Here is a 15,148-nt window from a genome sequence, read left to right as displayed (position 1 = left end):
ATTCCTCGGGCCAGGCCGGGCTTCGGGCCGAGCCAACCAAACCCGACGCAAAAAACCCAGGCCCGAGCCCGGCCTGGCCCGGCCGTCGGGCCTAAAAACCAGGCCCAAACCGGGCCCATCACACTATAAACCCGTCGGGCCTCGGGCCACGGGCCGGGCCTCTTCCTTAAATGGCGAAATCGACAGGCCCGGGCCCGGCCCGGGCTTCGGGCTCAAAACCTAGGCCCGAGCCCAGCCATGGACAAGGTCGGGCCGGGCGGGGTCGGGCTTTTTCGGGCCGACCGGGCCGGGCTGCCCATGGCCAGGTATAGCCTCACGTGGCTAGCGGAGATTGAAACGGCTGGTCTCCATATTCCTCCACCGAGCCACGACTTGACTCCACATCCGTCCGTAGGATCCTTCCGTAGCAAATTATCTGTAAGTAGAGCATTATTGCACTAACAACAGTACAAACGGCGAAGGTTTTTCAAAATGAATAAGGTCATTGACAACAATGGTAGGTAGGGTTCCGGCGACATAAAGCGGTGCCGGCGAGAAGGAGCGCGCACGCCATGATCATGGCCAACATGCTCGCGTTGGAAGCCATGACTAGGGCTAGGACCTGCTAGGTACTCCTAGACAGTTACAGAGAGTTTTTTCTCGTGCGTGGGAGGTGATTGCAAGATGCTTCTTCTCCTCTACTGCGATGTATGGACATGGGTCAATGCGTGCCAATTTATATAGAGCTCAAAGCGCGAACGTGATTAGGTTGGTTGTTGGCTAGATTGAGAATGTTTTTACGTGCTTTGTCAATTCAAAAATGGAAGAGCTTCGCATGGCGATAGCTACAAGTTTCTGTATTCAGGTGAGAAGGGGGAGCTGGCCGGCGCTGGATCTGCTCAACCGTCTTGATTATTCGCCCCATCATTTCTCAACTGGCTGTCTGGCTCAGTCACACATTCTCGGGAAGGTGCACTGACCGTCTTGGTCTATCTTCAAAATACAGTGCCATTTCTTCATGGTAGGGGAGCATCTCTGGTCTGTCTTGATCGTATCCTTTGTAGCTACTGCCTGGACTGTATAGGTAACCTCACCGTTTTGACTCGGTTCTTTTTTATTTTTTAGTATCTTCCCAAAACGGTCAATCGTGCATTTTCAAAAAAGTTCACCCTGTATTTAAAAATATCTACCGTTTAGTTTACAAAGATGTTCATCTTGTATTACTTAAAAACTGTTCATCGTATATTTTAGAAGTGTTCATCGTCTAACACAAAAATGTTTGTCTTCTATTAAATATGTCAACCGCGCTTCAAGAAATATTCATCATGTTTTTAATAAGAAAAACACTTTAGTCCCGCCGGCTGATTCGCTCGGGGAATCGCCCTTCCGGATTGCCGTTCGATCAACTGTGATCGGACAATAATGTGGCAAGCTAGTCCCATCGCTTCTGGAAACATCGCACACGACCAATTCATTCTTATCTTCACCTAGCCAAAGCACCGCTTTGTTTTTTATTTGCGAGAAAGTCAGAGCACCACTTCACTCAATCTAGTTCCTCAGTCGGTCATGGCGTACGTGTTCTCTCCCTCAAAATTTTGGTGTAGCGTTGCAAGCTTCCTCTTTGTTGCACAAAAGTTTTTCTGTAACACCAGTTAGGGGGCCACTACGCGTCGGCCGGTGGATCCGTCGGATGTGAACCCATCATGCAGTAGAGTGGTGTGTTTCACCTTGGCAATAGAGCTATTGTTGTAGAAATCTTGCAATAGAGGACTTGTTGCAGAAATTTTGACAACAAATGTCTTATTGCGGAAAACTTTTGCAACAAAGGTATTGTTGCAGAAAAACTTGCAATAGTGGTAATGTTGTAGAATTTTTTATCTCACCTTCATATGATGTTACGGAAGAAAGTTTTGCAACATAACTGGTGGGGAAAGTATTCCCTTCACCCGGCTGATCCAATGCCGGGCGTCCACTACCTCCAGCACGCGACTCGTGTCCATGTGGACCCATTGCACCGGTACATCCTTCTTTCCTTGTCTCCTTCCCAACCGGCTCTTTTTCCCCAACTCCTGCAACATGCCATGGCCACCACCACCTCAAGCTCCTGCTACGCCACTGCTTAGACGAGCCAGCTGGCCGCCGGCACGTGCTCACGCGCTCCCGCGCCGGCAGCCATCATTCGCCGGCGAGGTAAGATTCCGCCGTCCTTCCCTTCTTGCTCTTTTTTCCCGGTGGCTCCCTCATTTCAAGTTGCTTTTCAGGTAAGGCACGATCCGTCGGCATGCTTCTGCAATAGCTGGATTGGTTGTTGCGGTCAGCGGCAACGTGCTTGACGCAGGCAACATCGGCGGCGATTCTGCACATTATTTCCAGTTGCAATTTTTTCCACAACATTGCCTATGTTGCAAAAGTTTTTCCACAACATCATCATTGTTGCAAAAAGAAAGTGAAGACAGAAAATAAAATTCTGCAACATGACCTATGTTGCAAAAAATATCCCGCAACACAATCTATGTTGCAAAAAAAAAATCCACAACAAAATCTCTATTGCAAATGTTTGCGCAACAAAATCTGTGTTGCAATGGAGAAGAAGACATTCAACCACTAGACTATGTCAGATTGTACGGGCGGCCGACGCGTAGCAGCTCTCCAAAAAATGCTCACCATGTCAAAATAATATTCTTGTCCGCAACATTCAGCTGATTTTTTCATCATTTTTTTTGTTTTTTTAGAAGATTTTCCATTTTTTCTAAGACAAGAACCGGAGACACGACGGCCCATGAGTCACCCGAGATGCCAGGCCGAAACACCCAAGCCCAATGAACCAACCCCAAGGCCCAATCCCTTTTCTCCGATCTCGACCCGTCCTCTTCTCTGCCCGCCGCGGCCCCGCTCCCCCTTCGACCTAGAACCTCCTGTGACGGCAGGCCAGCGAGCAGAGAGAGAGAGAGAGAGAGAGAGATGAGCGCCCCTTCTCCTGCAGTCCCGCCTCCCCTCCCAGCCTCTCACCCAGCCTCAATCTGCCGGCGGGGAATTTAGGATTCCAGCGAGCAGGGGCGCATCGGTGATCCTTTGGCGCGCAGCTGCGACGGAAATGGACTCGCCGGGTGTCCATGGCGGATGGCGGCGGCGACAGCGCGGGAGACCTATGTGGCCTGCCTGCAGAGCGTCGGCTCCACGAGAGCGAGTCGGTAAGGTTTGCCCCCCCTCCCCCTCCTACTACGAGTGCGCTTCGTCCTTTGGTGTTGCGGCCGTTGCGTGGGAGCGATTCTGGTCTCATGATCGTTTGTCTTGGGAGAGGCGTGAGATTACTGCCGTTACTAGAGTCCCTCAGGATGTTTGCTTCTAGGTACAATACTAGCTGCTTGTATTATTGGGAGATTTCCATATTCTGAAGTAAGTCCATGCCGTAGCAGTAATGCCAAACTATGGTAATGTTCCTGCTGGCCAGGCTGCAGCGTATATGGCCCTCTGCAGATTATAATTGGATAATACTAATAGTTATGTGTTTGAGAGGTGAATTGATCCCAACACTGATGTGCTCATCACTTCAACCTAAGAACACACATTCAATAGATTGAGGAGTCTGTTTGGTGTGTTGGGTGGGGGAGGGGGGCAAGAAGAACATAGCAAACGTAACGAAACAAACGAAGTGCTGAACAATCATGAGAACAACCAAAAAGACACTTGAGAGAAATTACACCACGCAGATGGCTGAATCTTGATGAGATAGGTGGAAGTAGAGCAACGTCAACCCATAAGTAACGCGGAAGAGAGCCGGTGATCATCAGCGCATGAACCGCCTCAAGAAGGTGACGATGCTTGCACTCATCAACACCATAATTTGAACACGTGGACAAGAGAACTGAACAAGTGTGCCCTACTCAGCAAAGAATCCACGCAGCAAATGAGAGATATACTCACGAGCAGAATCTGCACGGAAGACATGGGCATGAGTGGAAAACTGAGTATGAACCATGGTGGCAAACTTCTTAGGGCGAGTGCTTTTGCTGGCTTTTTGGGCTTCCAGAATAAGCTGCCCCCTACCCAACTTATTCTACAAACCCAATCAAATTTATTTTTAGAAGCCTATAAAAACCCAACCAAATTTATTTTGTTGGGTTTCTAGAATAAGCTAGGTAGGGCGCAACTTATTCCAGCTATTTCTAGAAGCCACCAAAAGAACTCTGTGTCAAGAGAAATGATCTATGGAGAATATAGTAGTGATGGCCTCCTTTCGAGGCAAAGGGAGCTGGACCCCAAACATCAGAGTGGACAAGATGGAAAGGACGTTGAGACACTGTCTCGCTATGAGGATAAAGTAATTGAACTTGTTTACCAAGCCGACACACCTGATGGTCTAAAAACACGATGCTAAAGACAGATCCAAGAAGACCATGTCGAACTAGGGATGAGGGACAAGAGCCACACAAGTGACCGAGACGATGATGCCACAAAGAGCCGGTAGTCAAGGTAAAAGGGGTGAAGAGATTGATGGCGGTGGCAGAGGGAAGGTGAAGCCTGTCAAGCTCCTGGAGGCCCTAGGAGTTACAATGCCGAGGGCAAGCACCAAGTAGAGCACTCGTGTGACTGATCCTAATCCGAACAAGAGTCAAAGTCGAGATTGACTACAACCAGAGTCGACAATCTGATCACTTGAAATGAGCTACATGGTAAGTCAAGAAACTTGAGCAAAAGGAGCATGAAAAGAAAAAGTGCTAAGATTGTCTCGATGATCGATTGGGAGGGGAGTACCATCAGTAGTAAGAACATGAATAGGAGAATCTAGAGGTTTGAATGGAGGACAAACTAGAAGAATCATGAGTCATATGAAAAGATGCTACACAATCAAGGATCGATGGAAAATTTAGCTCTGACTTCGTAAAAAGTGGTATCAATATTGAAAGAATCAACAACAAAACTGTTGATGGAGAACTAAAAGAAGCATCTAGCAGACACTGAAATCTCGTAATCCCCAGCGTAGTCAGGGGTTCAACTGAAGCAGTAGGTAGGTGTCGAAGTCGTGCAATCTCCAGCGTGGTGAAGGACACCGCTGAAGTGGCCGACGTCGAATCACCGGAAGAGAAGTGTCCACCACCACCTGTGTAAGCCGCTAGAGGAAGCGATGTAGCACGACAAGCACCAAGCGCGAAGGGAAGGCGCATGTCCGATGTAGTCGATGGAGTGATGTGCACCAACACTATTGATGAAAGCCGCGAGGGGAGTTTGTGTAGAGCAACCATCACCGTCAACAGAGGTCACGAGAGGCGACACTATGGAGCCACCACCACAGCCTGCGGAAGGCACTGGGTGGGAGCAACGTCATAGGTGGAGGAGCATCAAGCATCGATGGACGACACATGTGTGAGATGGGGTTAGTGTAGGGTAAGCTTGAGAAACTATGTCCAATGAAGTCAACACACCTGTTTTTTGTTCCTTTACTCTTCTACAAAACTAGGTCCGTCTTACAAAACAAGGGAGCAAAAGAGCAAGGAAGAGCAGCGAATAGGGTACACGAGGTAGGGGCAAAGCCAGTCAGCAGGATGGGCTGCCGGGTCTGAGGTCTAGTGGCGAAGTCTGTCATTGAGGTCCTGCGTGTAGCAAGAGGGAGCCGATACCATGACCTGCAACAAAGGACGTCTCGAAGATTGCGGTTGGCGCCAACTAGTTTGAGTTTGCGACAATGCGTGGCCTCTTGTAGTGGTAGGGCGCCGGCCTCTCGAAGATGGCGGTGAGGCGTTGACCTTCTATACATGGCGATGAGGCGCGACCTCCTGAAGATGTAGGCTAGATAGCCTACGGTGCGAGCACGACGGAGGTGGCCACAAGGGGCGAGCCTGATGGAGGCGGAGGTACGGAGATCGGAAGGGCATGATGAGAGGGGCGACATGTGGGAATTTATTGGGGCGCGAGAGGCCCGGACAAGGAAGGTTGTGATCCTGATCTAGAGGCAGCGGAGCAATGACGATAGTCGTCAGGATAGACACCGACGCGGGTCAGGGAGGTGTGGTTGCACATGAGCGTACTAGCCTGAGAAAAATTGATCAAAACTTGGGATCGATTTGAAGAGGAACGCGAGTTGTGTGTGAGGAAGAAATCCTAGCCTCTAATACCATGTTAGGAATATGCAACTTGTATTCCTAGTTGGACATAGACTAGAAGTACATGTGTGTTGCAATATGCAGAAAGCCCCTTGTATAATGGAAAAAATACAAAGGGTACACAACTATAATATATTACTCCAACATGTTGAACACTTTGGCACTGTGTTCCTTCCAAATGGTCTAGAATGCGAGCAACACTACTGACTCGAGTTCGTAGTGCACCGAAGGTGGCATTGTCGCCCGACGGCTAATCCACCAGTTGGAAAGGGAAACGCCGCTCCTTGGGGGCATTGGTGATGCTGAAGAGGGGAACACCAATTCTAGATTGATGTCGAGAAGGAACAACTGGTGAACATGTGTTGAGAAGTCTTTGGGGCACTTAAGCAGATGGTGTAGGCGACGTGGATGTCCATACAGTGGCGATGACGATGGTAAGTAGACCATAAACGGTACCTCAAGATATCTGCCAACCGCGTTGTTGCAACCGCAATCCGAAGCTGAGCTTCATCATCGTGTCGTTTTCTCTATAGATTGTCGATCGTTGATGACCCAAGCGTTGTGTTCCTTCTAGATTGTCTAGATTGTGAGCAACAATGCTGGCTTGAGATCCTGGCGCACCAAAGATGGACTGGTTGCTCGACAACCAATCCACTAGTCGGAACGGGAAATGTCGGCCCCTGGTTGGGAGGGCAAGAGTGACACCAAAGAGGCGAGCAATGATTGCTAGATTGCTGCTGAGGAGCAACTGATGAACATGTGTTTGGCAGTCTCAGGGGCACTAGAGTAGAGGGGACATGCGACATGGTTGACAAGACCATGCTAATGATGACAGTCGATGGACCACAAACGTTTGTGGGGAGTGAGCCACATGTGGATCTTGCATTTGATGGATGCCCACGCTTTCCACAACACTTTGTTGTGGGGGACGAGCTGGAGCCCATGAAGAACACACGATACGCGAAGTACTTGACGATGTATGTTTGCTTCCAAACTGGGTGATCTTCCTCCTCCTTGAGTACCAATATTGATTGGAGAGCCCACGTGCGAGGCTTGTTGGGCGGTGCTGATTAAGGTTAAGGCTCTCTTCAGTCGTCCTGCTTTTTACATCGCCATGCAGGTGGCTTAGGCAATGCAAAGGACGTCAAATTCATACCACTTATTATTACACTTTTACAACAGAGTTTAAGTGTTTTGGGGATTGGAATCACAACCATGCATGGGGCTCCTTGGCTCTTTAGGCACCATGCTATGGTAATTGAGGAGTATACTGGAATATGTCACCGTTATAACTCCGCATGTGTTTGGGCTCGGATCATGGGTCGATCGGACTTGCTGCATTACAGAGTAGTGGCTAAAGCAATGGCTTCCAAGACAAGAGAAGACGAGAAGTGTTAGATGTGGAGCTTGGGCTAAATGGCGTTGAATATGAAAGTTTGTTTGAGTGCACGTCAAGGTTAAATTGGAGAAGCCCCCTTTGAGGTTGTTAGGGAATGTTGAGCTAGGTAAACTGCCCAATTGTTCCCCGTGCTATATGAGAAGATGTTGCATTTTTGCGCAAATTATGATAAAATGTTATAGAACAATGCATGGATGGGGTTCATGATCCAAAGAAGTTTCAGTTTAGCGATTTTATGATGATGAGTTCATTGCTCAACCTCGTGGTAGCACTACTTGTGGAAGATGTGGCTGGGTAGTAGAGGCCAAGGTGGTCGTGGAGGGCAAGTTGGGGCATACCTCGACCCGATGTATAAGGAGAAATATTATTTTCACCCCACGAATGGAAATACCGGTACATGCAATGTCAATGCAAACAATGTGAATGCAAACGGAGTGATTGCAGGCAACCATGCATCGGCCGAGGACCCTCCCTTGGCGCCAGGGGGAAGGAAAGTGCCAGGTCTTACAAAATACCATGAGGGGAAAACTGGGGCGAGCAACTCAGCTCAGGGCACCTCTTTGCAAGTTCAAGCGAAGAAATGGTAGAGGATGGCGGGTGTCCCGTCCAGATAGTGTTTTCATCGCTTCCATGTACCTCCCTTATACTCTCGTTTCCCGCTAATCTGGCTTGTCGTCCTTGCCTTGTTTGCGGGTTGTGTGACACGTACTTGATTCCGCATTCCACGTTCCCTTGTTGGGCGTCCCTGGCCTTGGCGACAGGTAGTGGCGTGCTCTTGGGCACTCGACGTCCTTGCGTAAGACGGAGATGGTGCCGACTGCCCGTGCTCTTGCTCCACCGTTGGTGGTGCTTGAGCTAGCGGCTATGGCGACAACCTGCAAGGGAGCACGGGATGTAGGAACAAGGCAGCGCACAAAACAACTTGTAGACAGGAAAAGGATGCCCAATTGGACTAGCAGGTAGCGGAGAGTACGCGGGGGGTGTGGGGGAAGGGGTGAAAAAACTGTTGGGAGCGGACTGCCTTCGCCGTCAGCCACCTTGTTGGACCCAGAGCTGAGGGGCAAGGGGATGACGATAGGGGAAGCAAGGAAGAGGGAAGACATAAGAGGGTTCTGGGAGGAGAGGGGCATCATCCACCACCCTACGCATGTGCGTCAGCCGTGGCAGTGGGTGGATCTGGTGTCTACACGCGAATCTACTACTCGGGTTGGCATGACGTGGTTGTTGTGGAGTGAGGTGGAAGAACTATTGTGCCGAGTGGGTTTGTTTGGTTATCGGCAGTTGGGCATTTCTGCTGTGTGGCTCGCGTGCGAGTGAAATCATTAGAGCGGCAATATTGGATTTGGCGGAGTGTGTTTAGTGCAATTGTCGCACGTGCTGTGCTGTAGATGAGGCTGTGATGCTTGTGTGGTTTTTGTGCTACTTTTCCTTGTAAATTGGCCTGCTTTGTTTGGTTTTCGATCCAATTTCCCTTATAAACCGAAGCACCCAAATCCTCAAGCTCATGGTGGATCAACAACACTGAGTTTGGAGAGATAGAAGTTGTGTGGTGCTCTAGTCTGGGCCTTCGTTAATAAATCGGTCAACATCGGAAGGCACATACTGAAGAGCAATAATTTGATCTTGCACACTGGAGCACACCAAGGAAGCATCAACACCAATATACTTGGTGAGCTCATGCTTCAAAAGGCCGCACACGATACTGATAGCACTTATACTATCTGATAAGAGAGTAGTAGGTGTAGTGATTGAAACACAAAATCCTCGAGCAGCCATCAAAGCCAAGTCACATCTACTGTCAAAATAGCCGTACCTTGCAACTTAGCCTCTACATTCGAACAAGAAAGTGTAGTATGTTTCTTCGTCTTCCAGACAATGAGAAACCACCAAGAAAAACATTAAGCGGAAAGGGGTGACGAATTTGAGCGTGGGAAGAAGAGACAGCGAGAGAGTCTCATGAAGATCCATGCAATGAGAAAACCACGAAAACATAGTAAGCAGAAAGGGATCAATGAATGGGAAGAAGAGACCGCGAGAGTCCCATGAAGATATCGTAGAACACATATGTGGTGACTAGTGGATTGAAGTGGGAGGAGAGAAAAACTGACTGGATGTGGTGACTATGAACGGGATATGAAATGTGCGGACGAGTGATTTAAATAGACAAGACTCCCAACAAGATGACGGTAGATGGGGCTAGGAGGGGAGGTTGTCGTTACTGTTGACGAAGCTCTGGGGAGGTGGCGCACGACTTGGTGTTCAAAATGGTTTCCTTCACAGTCAGACTTTAGACTAGGGCTTTTTACAATGTGAATGTGGTCGCCCTAGAGGTCTACCATCTCTTGGAACGCTGCTGCTTTGAAGACTGACTTAAGAGCCCTGGAGTTGATCGTGTTGGAATTGGTCTTCGGGCTTTGTACTCGGTACAACCGGTCGAAGATTGCATGCTAGGAGTGCCACTCGCTCTCATTTTAGAAGAAAAAGTCATCTTGTCACGCGGTAGAAATTCCCATATTCACATGGGCTTCTTTGACGCACCTCGGCGTCCATTCTCCATAAATTTGTGGTATCCTTCATTTCTGTTCCTCCTGGGCTAGCAAATCCGATGTCTAAGCGCCGGCGAAGCTGCCATCTTGATGAGGCTAGTAATTGAACCTGCTTTGCCTGCTATTTGCCACCAGTTCTTCAACTTTCTTTGTGCCGCTCACACCGGCGTGTCTCAACTCCCCCACGATTTTCACCTCCTTTTCCTTGCCGTTACCAAAGCCGGATAGATGAAGTGGCGCCAAGCTTCTGGCATTCTCTTTGACAGGAGGGTGCCACAAAAGCTAAAGGCAAGTTTTATAGGACGGCGGTTTGACCCGCAATGTTGTATGGCGCTGAGTGTTAGCCGACTAAAAGGCGACATGTTCAACAGTTAGGTGTGGCGGAGATGCGTATGTTGAGATGGATGTGTGGCTACACAAGGAAGGATCGAGTCCGGAATGATGATATACGAGATAGAGTTGGGGTGGCACCAATTGAAGAGAAACTTGTCCAACATCGTCTGTGATGGTTTGGGCATATTCAGCGCAGGCCTCCGGAAGCTCCAGTACATAGCGGACGGCTAAAGCGTGCGGAGAAGTCAAGAGAGGTCGGGGTAGATCGAATTTGACATGGGAGGAGTCCGTTAAGAGAGACCTGAAGGATTGGAGTATCACCAAAGAACTAGTTATGGATAGGGGTGTGTGGAAGCTTGCTATCCATATGTCAGAGCCATGAGTTGGTCGCGAGATCTTATGGGTTTCACCTCTAGCCTACCCCAATTTGTTTGGGACTAAAGGCTTTGTTGTTGTTGTTCCTTGCCGTTACCTCCATTTATTTTTCACCCTGCCCCAGTTTACTGGTTTTATGTTAATCTCTCTCATTCCTGATTCTTCTTCTTGGCTTATGTATGCTCTCACTTTCCTCCCTCCCCTACAACTCCAGTTTTGAGATTTTGCTCAACAACTTCCTTCTGATCACTAATCTCTGGTTTTGGTCAGAATTTGTTGATTGTATGTGCCCTTTTGTTCTGCTATGAGAATTGTATTTGTAAGCTCGGTTTTATTGTGTTATGCAAGGTGCTTCTATCAAGTTAAATGGATGCACTGATATGTTGGTGCTTCCACAATGCATATTTAGACAATGTGGAAGTTATTCGCATGTTCTTTCCAGCTGTATCTGCATAGGTAGACATCTTGTAGAATTTGGGTATGCATTCCACTCTTGTTCTTTTCCGAACATAATTCATATATAGAAAACCAATATTGTCAGCTACGTACCCTGAATAATCCCCTATGCTCCTAGAATTATTTCTTATCTTTGTTATTAGGTAACATAATTCTAGGACATATGATTGCTATTGAACCTTAGGTCAATTAAGTTCCTGGCCACCATCTTTGGTTTCCTCTGTTTGATGCCTGAAAGCAGATGGGGCATCAATTCTCCATTTTCTGAATACAAAACATTAAGAAACAGACTGATGTGAGGGACGAGGAACAAACACTTGATGTGCTTGCTGGGAAGGCAATTACAAAGGAATTAGTGGTCTGCTGTCCTCCTTAGTCCTTTGAATGGTTCATTTTCTTTTGCCATCCAATAACATGACTAATGCCGACACATCTCCATTGTGGGTTTTATATTTTCACTAACCATGTCAAGTTTCCCTCTCATTGGAGTAACTACTTAAGGAATCTGTTAACCGGTTCATGGTTTCTGTAGCAAGAAAGAAGACAAATCTTGATTTCTTTATGAAGGGGTGGAAGGTATATTTCTGTATTTAAGAGTTTACCTATTGATACAGTTTATCAATAGGATCTATTGACAGTCTCTTATGAATGCCTTTGGTGGTAACTATTTATGGGTAATGAACTATTACTTGTGGTGCAAGTACCATAACTTATTCCCATCGTAGGATATGTTTAAACATCTTGAGCGAATACTCCATACATGTTGAAGCTTTAAGCCTCTTGTTTGCCACGTTGTTTAGGTATCAAGAGCCTTTTCTTTTGAAGGCATTGGCTTTTATGGATTTTATGTATGCCTTCGACAGAGGATTTTATGTATTTCCTTTATTCTGGATTTTATGTATGTCTGTTGTGATGTTAGTTACAGATTGATTCAAAAGGCTTCAGCTGCGGATTTGTTGGTGGTCTATTTTAGCTGGGGTGACCAGTTGGTTTGCAGACAACGATGGTTTGGCCCCGTTCCCCGTTCTTTATATGAAGTGCTACTTTGCTTTTCTGATTTGGAAACTTGATTCTTTTAATTCAAGGATTCTGCTGATGGTTGAGCAAGTAGGTGGGAACGTCGCATGGTGTGCGCTGCACATTCCGGCAGTATTCAATTCTTCCTCGAAAGCCGCCGTCATCTTGGCTGTGCTGTTCGAGGACGAGAAGTCAAGGCCCAAAGCCGCTGCGGCAGTTGTTGCCCTGGTGGCGACATTCATCCAGCGCTGATGTGTGATAAACTGTCCAGAACCTCACTAGACGCTGGAGTGGATTAGATAAATTTGTCGCTTCCATCCAGAATAGTTACTTTATGTGGACTGCGTCTGGGCCTTTTGGTTAAATGCCGGCAGTATAGTTATCCTGTCACACTGTATGGAAGACCGCAGCTGGCAAAGGGAGAACACCCAAGACAATACACTAAGATTTACAGTACTGTATGTTATTATGGAGTGTTCAGTGTGGAGTAACACAACGCAACTGTATCGTTTTCTATTTCTGTTTTTGCAAATCTCACATTGGTCTGTAAGAATAATAGCACGAATTAGTACTATTTTGGGACGTGCTTGCTACAATGTCGGAACTGAGTGATGCCGCATGCCTAAAGGTATGGGCCGAGTGAGTAGGGAGTGTAGGACATGCCACCGTTTTCTCTGTCGCAACTGTTGCTTACCCTCTATTTTTCTGTTCCTGTGATCAATCTGTCCAGCGACATTTCTGGAGTAAAACCATGCAAATGAAGCGGGATCTTGTTGTAAATTTCTTTAAAGGTTAGCTGCAATATATGCCTGAACTTGCAGTGTCAGTTTTTGTTTGGGGGATAACAATGTCCTCCATGGGCTTGGATGCATTTGATTACCTTGGTTTTTTATCGTTTGATTACCTTGACTCTGCATAGCCGAGTACATGAAGTTCTTTGAATACAGTTGGGCCGGCCGGATTGTAGCGTAGGCCTTTTTTTGTGAACTTTATTAGGTAGAGTCAGCCTTGCTAGCATATAAAAAATGGTCTTCCATCTCAACGGGCAACCATGGCATCGAGAAGAAACACAAAGAAACAGGGTTTTTATTTTTTGAGTCTAAACACCCATGAGATGCCTTTGTGTCATGCCGCAGGGATCACATTAGTTCTTCTCTCATTTTCAAAGTATATACAGAATGGCTAGAAACATATTACCTCCACCACCACTTTTTCCACATCTCAATGCAGTCTTTTGTCAATGGATGGATGTGATAACTCGTGTACCGCTTGCGCAGGTACAAATGCATTTCCCAAGAATGTTTGTGTTTATTTTTTTTGTTTTCAAAAGTGTTTTAGTAATTTATCTTTGTCATTTAATTTTTCATTCTTTTTTTGTTTATCATGCGTGGAAATAAATTGCACATTTTCACTTTTTGGGTGCAATTAACTTTTTTTTGTGCATTTGCGTTTTGTTGGGTGCAGATACACTTTCATATGGTTCAATTATATTGTCCGCAACAAAAAAATTGTACTTTTATATTTTGTTTCAATATTTTGTTGCACTTTTATATTTGTGCAACTACACCTTTTGTGCAATTACACTCATGCAATTTGAACTGTTTTTTTGTAATTGTAGTTTTTGGTGCAATTGTACGTTTTTTAGAGATGTTTTCCTTTTGCGGGATTAGAGATGATTTTCCGAGCACCTGGAAGGGAAGAGATGATATAACATCACTCGTTAACTCAGTTATATGCATGACAAGTATAACTCAGCGTAAGAGCATCTCTAATAGGCACGCCAATTGCGCGGCGCACTAATTTTTTTTACAACATCGAAATAGCATTTTAGCACGCGCATAAGGGTGGTTGCTTTACCAGATGCTGCAAAATTTAGCATGTCGCTATAGTGCTTCACCAGGCGCCGCAAAATCCAGCGCGCGTGACCTGATAAAACGATGCTAATTTAAATAAAACTAGATAAAAATTGAAACAACACATACGACAAAAATATGAAACAACACATGGTTCAAATCCATAGCATAGTTCAAGCCCCAAACCAAAGCTAGTTCATAGGATGCTAAATAAAAGTAGATAAAACTACTACTCGTCCTCCTCGGTGATGTAGTCCGACGACGTAAACGCGTCGAGCCACTGAGGATCTTCATCGTCTCAGGTCGACGCAGGTCCCAGCTCGACGCAGGTCCTAGCTCGATCTGGGCTTCCACCAGTTCCTTCCCCGCACGCTTGTCCGCCCGACGCATGGCTCGCTCTGCCATCCTCTGGGCCGTGTACTCGTTCGTGGCAGCGACATCCTGCGAGAAGCACTCGGGACACACCGCCAGGGCGTGCTCGTCTGCCTCGTCGATGAGGAGGCGGCGCTCCCGCCTCCGCTGGAGGCGGCGATCCTTGTTGGTGATTAGTCGCGGGGGAGGCGTGAGTTCCTGCGCCTGCTCGCGCGTCCGCACATCGGAGAAGGGCCTCCTGAGGTGCCACGCCAGCGCGTCGTACGCGCGGGCAGCCTCGAATGTTCCTAGCCCGAGGCGTGTATCGCCAGAGCGTTCTCCGCGTAATACACGCTGGAGGGGTGGAGGCGGACGTCGTGGAAGCCCGAGCTGCTCCGGGGGCGCGGCGGCATGGCGGGGGAGACGGTGGGGCGGCAGTGAGGCGCGGGAGAAGGCACGGCGGCGGCGGGGCGCTGGAAGAGGCGAGGAAGAAGGCGCGGCGGTAGGGAAATCATGGCGGTTGGCGGGTACCGGCGCACGGCTTTTAACCAGTACGCTAGGCGTCGCACCGCGCGCTGCCGCTTTTTTCTGTGCACGTCAGTTTTTTCTGCGCGCCTGCTGGAGCGCCCCACGCGGCCTCTCGCGCGCCAAGCTGGCGGTTTATCCAGCACACGCCTGATATTTCGTGCGCCTGTTTGGAGATGCTCTAAATAGAAATTTCTATGTGGGAAAAACACA

Source organism: Triticum urartu, chromosome 5A (assembly GCF_056163025.1).
Source record: "Triticum urartu cultivar PI428250 chromosome 5A, HENAU_Tu73, whole genome shotgun sequence".
NCBI lineage: Eukaryota > Viridiplantae > Streptophyta > Magnoliopsida > Poales > Poaceae > Triticum > Triticum urartu.
Note: the sequence above shows the minus strand (reverse complement) of the source record.